This window comes from Rhamphochromis sp. 'chilingali' (assembly GCF_963969265.1).
Source record: "Rhamphochromis sp. 'chilingali' genome assembly, chromosome: 1".
NCBI lineage: Eukaryota > Metazoa > Chordata > Actinopteri > Cichliformes > Cichlidae > Rhamphochromis > Rhamphochromis sp. 'chilingali'.
In genome coordinates this window covers 32,666,210-32,673,519 of record NC_137929.1, presented here as the reverse complement: position 1 = coordinate 32,673,519, position 7,310 = coordinate 32,666,210, and positions in this window count along the sequence as shown.

Genomic DNA, 7,310 nt, shown 5'->3' with positions numbered 1-7,310 from the left:
GATGTGTCCAATCTGTACAAGTTGATCAAGCGCCCTTAATACGAACCATGTGTTTAAAGTCAGCAGATGTCTGCTTTTGCATTGTTTGTGAAATGTGCGTTTAATATTTAGCAGATCGGGGGGAAAAAAGCTTTGTTTTAAAGACGCATGTCATCTCTCCCCTCCAAAAACTCAGAATGTATGGATTTTTCTTCTGGCCTGTGCTGATTTTTATCCTCCAAGATTGTTTTGGTGCGAATTGCCCAGTTTGGGAGATATCAGCTGTAAGCTGAGACGTCTGCCTTCTTCTATTCAATATAATGGAACCAGATGGCTCTCGCTTTACTGTGCTGAGAGTGCCAAAAAACAAAAAAACAAAACAAACAAAGAAAAAGATGCATCGGAAAAGCGAAGAAGGAAAAGTAGAAATTCATTCAGCTATTTCTGAGTAGGAGGAGAAATATGTGGGCACGAATCATGAAGTGAATACTCAAAAATCTTGTTATGAGCAGTTTCATCAGGAGCTTTGACTGCATGAGCCAGCTAACATGACAGCTTAGCTGATCCATTGTAATATTTGCATCCTGTCACGCTGTCACAAGCACGATCTCTGGATACGGCTGGCCGACGTGGTTCACTTGGAAAGAAAATATCTGAAACAGCTGAACAACTCGCAGCAAACCAAACTAGGTCACATGTGGATAAAATATGGCCCGAGGTCCAAAACGGGCCCGTGGATCATCTAGAGCTGGCCCCTGACGTTCTAAGAGGAACGTCAGGGGCCAGCGCACAACCATAAAAATACCAATAAAAAGCAGCACTGTGATAACAGATATTGAGGCGAAGGACTGTTATAAGTCTGCACTGCTCAATTTCAACTTAAAGCACTCCACTTTTTTGTAATGATCTATAACAGTTTTACTCTAATGGTAAATGAGGCCGTATTTATGTAGATGCAACAATTCAACAAGTTTTCCTTTGCTTAGTGTGAAAAAAACTTGACCTGCCCTCATCTAAAGGAATAAATCTTCTTATTTTGTATCCAAACATGCCATTTCTAAAAAATCTTTAATCTAGGAATTTTTGTCTTAGTTTCAGTAATCAATTGGGGAGCGTTTCTAATATGTGTCAGTTACCATTGTTTACTTGTGAATAGTGGTTTCAGAGGGTCAGAGGCAAAGATTGATTAATATGATCAACATGGGCATCTGATCAGATTTAAGAACAGACCAAGTGCTTTAAGCTTTATTTCTCACTTTATATTAAATGCATGTTTAAAAAAGACACGTGGACTGTAATGCAAGCCAAAGCAATATGAGCCTTTTGTTTTATTACACTTCTCTAAAAGGTTGGTTTCTTTTGGGGGGGGGGGGGGGGGGGGGGGTACTCAGAGAGAGAAACCAGTTTATTTTCTATATTGTGATTGTTTTTAATCAGGGCTTCATATATCATCCAAGGCCTGTATAACAGAACATTCTACTGCTAAAAACACACCTGCTGACGGTGTTTTCCTCGACAAACCCCCTCTGTAGAAACGTTTGATCCTAACGTCCCGACAAAATAAAAGCAAATGCTGAAATCTGCATTTGTGGAAAAGGTGAAACAAAGAATTCATCATAAAGTAAGAATTTACCGTTCACCTGTAGCGTCTCTGCTTAATCATTCGTGTCAGCTTAGTTGGTTGCTGAGAAAGAAACCTGAGCCTGATCACAGATTACCATCACCGAATGAGCACTAGTGACACTCAGTGGATTATCCAGGAACAGCCAGTCCTAAAACGTGAGGTAACAGATGAATTGCCTTTGAACATATTAAAGGGACAGATCACTCCAACATCAAAATGACATGTTTTGACCTCTGATCCGTAGCTCCAATTATCCTTCTAGATCAGGGGTATCAAACATGCAGCCCAGGGGCCAAATCCCGGCCCGTCAAAGGATCCCCCTGCCCCACTGTGCGGCTTCAGAAGGTGGGAAATAAAAATGCTTTGAATTCATTAATAAAGTATTTCTATCTTTTAAAGTTGTTAGGATTATAAAGAATTTAAATACTCTTTGTTGTTTCACACTGAAGGTTTTGTACTTTTGTACATCAGCTGTGATCCCTAGATTTTAACACACGTGCAATGACAGTAGCTCATGACTGTTGGAAAAACAGACCTGCAGGTACGAGTCTGACTTCATTCACTCCGTTTATTTTGTAATGTTGCCTGTAGGTGATATTAACACTGAGATGCATTTAACTGTTGATTGGGACATGTGTGTTTCGTGCTGAAATAAACAGCACTTTTTCTTATCACTGTAAGAAAATCACACAGACCTGGTCCCTTTATGAACTTTGGACCTGTTTCCATCCTGACTGATACGCTCCCCAGTGTTCATAAGTTTCTCCTTTTAAATCACTTTTAAATGAAATGAGTTACTCTGAGGGTAAACACATGCTTGCACCTGTCTGAGCTGGTGCAAAATTGGACACATTTGCTTATTTTTTACAAAACAACATCAATTGATGTTGTTTTCCAGCAAGCAACTTCGATTACCTTACACTGATAAGTAAGATGTATGTAGGTATACTCTAGTTTCCCCTGAGCTGATCCGTGGTATGTCACAGAAACACACAGGTATGAGGGCAGATGGAGGGCAGTTATTTTAAATTCATCAAAAATATGTGTATGCATTTGAATCAACTGGAGATAGCAGCCTTTCCCCACTGAGGTCTTTTAATCTTGCCAAATTGTATGTTTTGCCAGCAGGCAGCGGAGACCACTCACTGAAAAGGAGGAATCTATGGATGGTAAAATGGTAAATGGCCTGTATTTGTATAGCGCTTTACTCGTCCCTAAGGACCCCAAAGCGCTTTACATATCCAGTCATCCACCCATTCACACACACATTCACACACTGGTGATGGCAGCTACATTGTAGCCACAGCCACCCTGGGGCGCACTGACAGAGGCGATGCAACTAGAGGCGGGCGGATCGATATCAGTACCAGTGCTAGTATTGGTATGGGATCAATACTAAGTTATACTCTGTTTCTACCCTCTAAATTCCGTGTGTAGTTCACTGAACATTTTACATTTTTTTGTTGTTTGTTACGGTGTTTGTTCCCAGAAATTAAAAAAAGAACTCAAACGTGCACTATGAATAATATCTTAACCTTTTTTCGTGTTGACTGTTTTATTTATAACCTATAATACATTTAAAGAACAGAAGCTGACAAAAAAATAGTTTCAAAATACATAAAAATCTGAAAGTTGTACTTTGTTGTGTTAACTAATAATTGTGGAAAGTAAACATCACAATGGTCATTAAAATTGATGATGATTAATCTCATAATTCATGCTTTCCCCTGAATAAGCTGATTTTTATAGGTTAAAAGTATCGGTATTGGCAACACTGCTGGGGAATGCGCAAATAAATATCACCAGTTAACCTAAAACCTAGTTAAACTGGAACACCATTAACACCGGTGTGTGACGAGTATCCTCCGACCTGCACAGTTCAGGGTCTCGTTATCATGTGGAGGGCAGAGGCGAGCAGGCGAGAAAGCTGCTCGCAGACGTCCTGCTGCCTGCCTACAGCAATGACTCATTGGTCACGTGATAGTCACAGTCATGCCTTCTGATTGGTCCAGAATCTAACGCAGACGACCAATCATCCTGCGATGCGGAAATAACGTCTCCAAAACGACAACAACGTAGCGGGAAATTGAAAGGAGAAGCAGCTGGTAACAGTGCACAGTTTCTGCAACTTTAGGTTCTAAGTTAATTTACAGTTTAAAATGGTATCTTTAGAGCTTTAAGCGATGTTTCCTGGTTTTCTCTGTGGACGCGGTATGTTGCCGCTAGTTTAGTGTTTCCTCGTAAAATCTCGTAAAAGTATTGACTGCAATGAACGCTGTATTTATTTTGACATGTTGCTCAAAAAGGCTGTAAATCTGTGACTTAGCAGTTCCCTGTCCTCTCTATCAGCCATTCCAACTTCTTGTTTCGCAGGAGTCACCGATGCAAGTCATCTGCCTCCATCCTCCTCCTCTGTCATACCAACCCTCTACAGATCCACTTACACTACATCCATGAATCTCCTCTGTGGTCTTCCTCTTTTCCTCCTGCCTGGCAGCTCCATCTTCAACATCCTTTGTCCAGTATATCCACCGTCCCACCTCTGCACATGTCCAAACCATCTCAGCCTGAGCTGTCCGTCTGATGCACACATTTTCAGTCTTTCTATCAGTCCCACCATCTCCAAATTATACATCACAGCAGATCTCTCTACCATCTTGTAAACCTCCCTGTCACTCTTGTTGTTATCCTCCTGTCACAAATCACCCTGAAACTTTTCTCCACCCGCTCCGCCCTGCCTGTGCTCTCTTTCACGTGCACACTGTCTTTTGCTTTCGATGGATGATCTCAGGTATCCAGTGGAGCAGAACCACTGGATCATCATAGTGCAGGGTTTTGGGTGACAACATGTCCCTATTTATGTGGGACTGCACTTGTCCCCCTATGCCACACCTGGAGACAATAACCCACATTTTGATTGGCTCTGCAGAACATGCACTGTTCCAAAATCTGTCTTTTTTTTTATAATACTCAGGAAAAGATTGTCTAATGCCATACTCATCAGGGAAAGTTACACGTCACTAAAATGTCACAAGCTAGCAGATTATGTTCAGTATGATGGAAAGAACTGCAGAAAAATGAAGCAGCAGTATGTACTGAAAAATGGAGTAATGAAATAACAGTGAAATAAAAGGAATTTATTGGAATATATAAATACTGTTGCGTGAGACCATAAGAACAAGCTTAAGTTTCCTTTTATCCTCATTGTGTTTACCTAGCAAGAGAGTTGGAAGTGTGTTAGATTTGACCTCTGTATGCTAAATAAATCTGGGAAAATGTACGTTTTAGTGTACTGTACAAACATTTCAGGCGACCTCTCAACTATGTTGACATGTCCCACTTCACCCCAGTCACACACAGCGTTTGCCCTACATTTAGTTTGTTGGGATCTGGTCAAACTTGTAGGTGGCAAAGTTACAGAAGATGCCTTTAACTATTCTCTGGTCATCATAATAAGAGGATACAGAAGGAGAGCAGAAAATAATTCATTCCTAATTTCTGTCTAGAAGCAGCACACAAAGAGGTTCCAAAGAAATCTGAGTAGTAAAATAAAAAACAGTTCTGTTAATCGGAGTGGTATTTTTCAAGATTTTTTCTTTTTTAATCAAATGGTCAAAAACAAAACGTAAAAAACATGAAGTTAACTTTTTATCACTGTAGTTTACATTCACCCGAGGGCTCACCCCGCCTCCACTTGCAGCATCATTTCAGACGTAGTGCAGAAGCTGCAGGCGCTCTCTCCTGACGCACCAAACTTTATAATGGGGGGTTTTAACCATGTCTCTCTTAAATCAACTTTGGACAATCTGTATCAATATGTATCCTGTCCTACCAGACGGGATAAAATGTTGGGCCTTTGTTACGGATCGGTGAAGAATGCTTATAAATCCCTCCCGCTTCCTCCTCTGGGATCTGCAGACCATAACTGTGCATCTTCTGCCCATCTATAAAACTGTCTTAAAACGAGAGAAGACAAAGACTAAGGATGTTGACTTATGGTCAGAAGAATCTATGCTTACCTTGCAGGAATGTTTTAAGTGTACAGATTGGGAAGTTTTTATTCAGTCTTGTGGAGATGATCTCGACGCTCTGGTGGATGTTACTAGCTCTTATGCAGTATTTTGTAAAGACATGATTATACCCCGTAAGCGCGTTAAGGTCTACGCTAACAATAAGCCATGGGTCACTAAAAGCGTCAAATCCTGTTTAAGGAAAAAGAGACAGGCCTTTAAAGAGGGGGCTGTTACTGATTTTCAGACAGCCACCAAGGAACTGAAAATCGAGATCTTGAAGGCAAAACAGAGCTACAAAAACCTTCTTGAAAGCAAATTTGCTGCAAGAAATTTTGGGTCTGCCTGGACTTGTATGAAAACCATAGCAGGGTTTCAAAACCCCCAGAGCAGCAGTCAGGTCATTTTAGATGGTTTTAATTCAGACAGAGATTTTGCAAACGCTTTAAATATGTTTTATGCTCGTTTTAGTTCTTCTGATTTTAGCGAGGATATTTTGGAACTGAAACAGAAACTGAGAGATACTCAGCATTTTATCATTGAACTCAGCGATGTTAAAAAGGCCTTTCATACAGTCAATGTGAACAAGAGCCAGGGTCCTGATAATATTAGTGGCCGCCTAATTAAATCTTGTGCTGATGAACTCAGTCCTATATTTCAGGTTATTTTTAACAAATCCTTGCAAACACAACATGTGCCCTCTCTTTGGAAAGAAGCAGTCGTGGTTCCTGTCCCTAAATCTAGTCGTCCAAAAATTCTAAATGACTTCAGGCCTGTTGCCCTCACTTCAGTTGTAATGAAAGTCTTTGAAAAAATCATCAGAAATGTGATTATGAAAGAGACTGAAGGTCAGCTGGATCCAAATCAGTTTGCCTATAGGCCCAACAGAGGAGTGGAGGACGCACTTTTGACTTTGTTAAATCTGATTCTTAAACATGTAGAGAGTAAAGGGACTTTTTCAAGACTTCTTTTCATTGATTTTTCTTCGGCTTTTAATACAATACAGCCCCATATTTTAATTAAAAGACTTTTAGAACAGTTTGAAATCAGGAAAAACCTGGTGGGCTGGATTTGAGGTTTTTTAACTAACAGGTCACAAAGAGTGAGAATAAATGGGATTCTGTCTGACCCAGTGTTCTCCTCCACAGGTTCTCCTCAAGGCTGCGTCTTATCTCCCTTATTATTCATTCTCTATACAAACATGTGTCAGAGCAGACATGAAAACAGGGCCATCATTAAATATGCAGATGACTCTGTTATTGTCAGCTTACTGAAAGAGGGTGAAACTAACCACGGTCCAGTCATTGATGACTTTGTTCAGTGGTGTGAGGAGTCTTATCTCCAGCTGAACATATCTAAAACAAAAGATATGGTGATTCCTTTTAGGAAACAACAAAATGGGCAAGCAGTCACTTTAATTAAAGGTCAGAAAATAGAGCAAGTACAATCATATAAATATCTTGGGACTATAATCAATCAAAATTGCAAATCAGTTTGTAAAAAGGGTCACCAGCACCTTTATTGCCTTAGGAAACTTGCTCATTTCCACACTGACCAAAAAATGTTAACTTTGTTTTATCGTTCTTTTATTGAGTCTGTTTTATCCTTTTGTTTGGTGGCATGGTTTGGTCAGACCTCTGTCACAGAGAAAAACTCTCTAAATCAGATAGTGAGATGGTCCAGTCGTCTGATAGGTG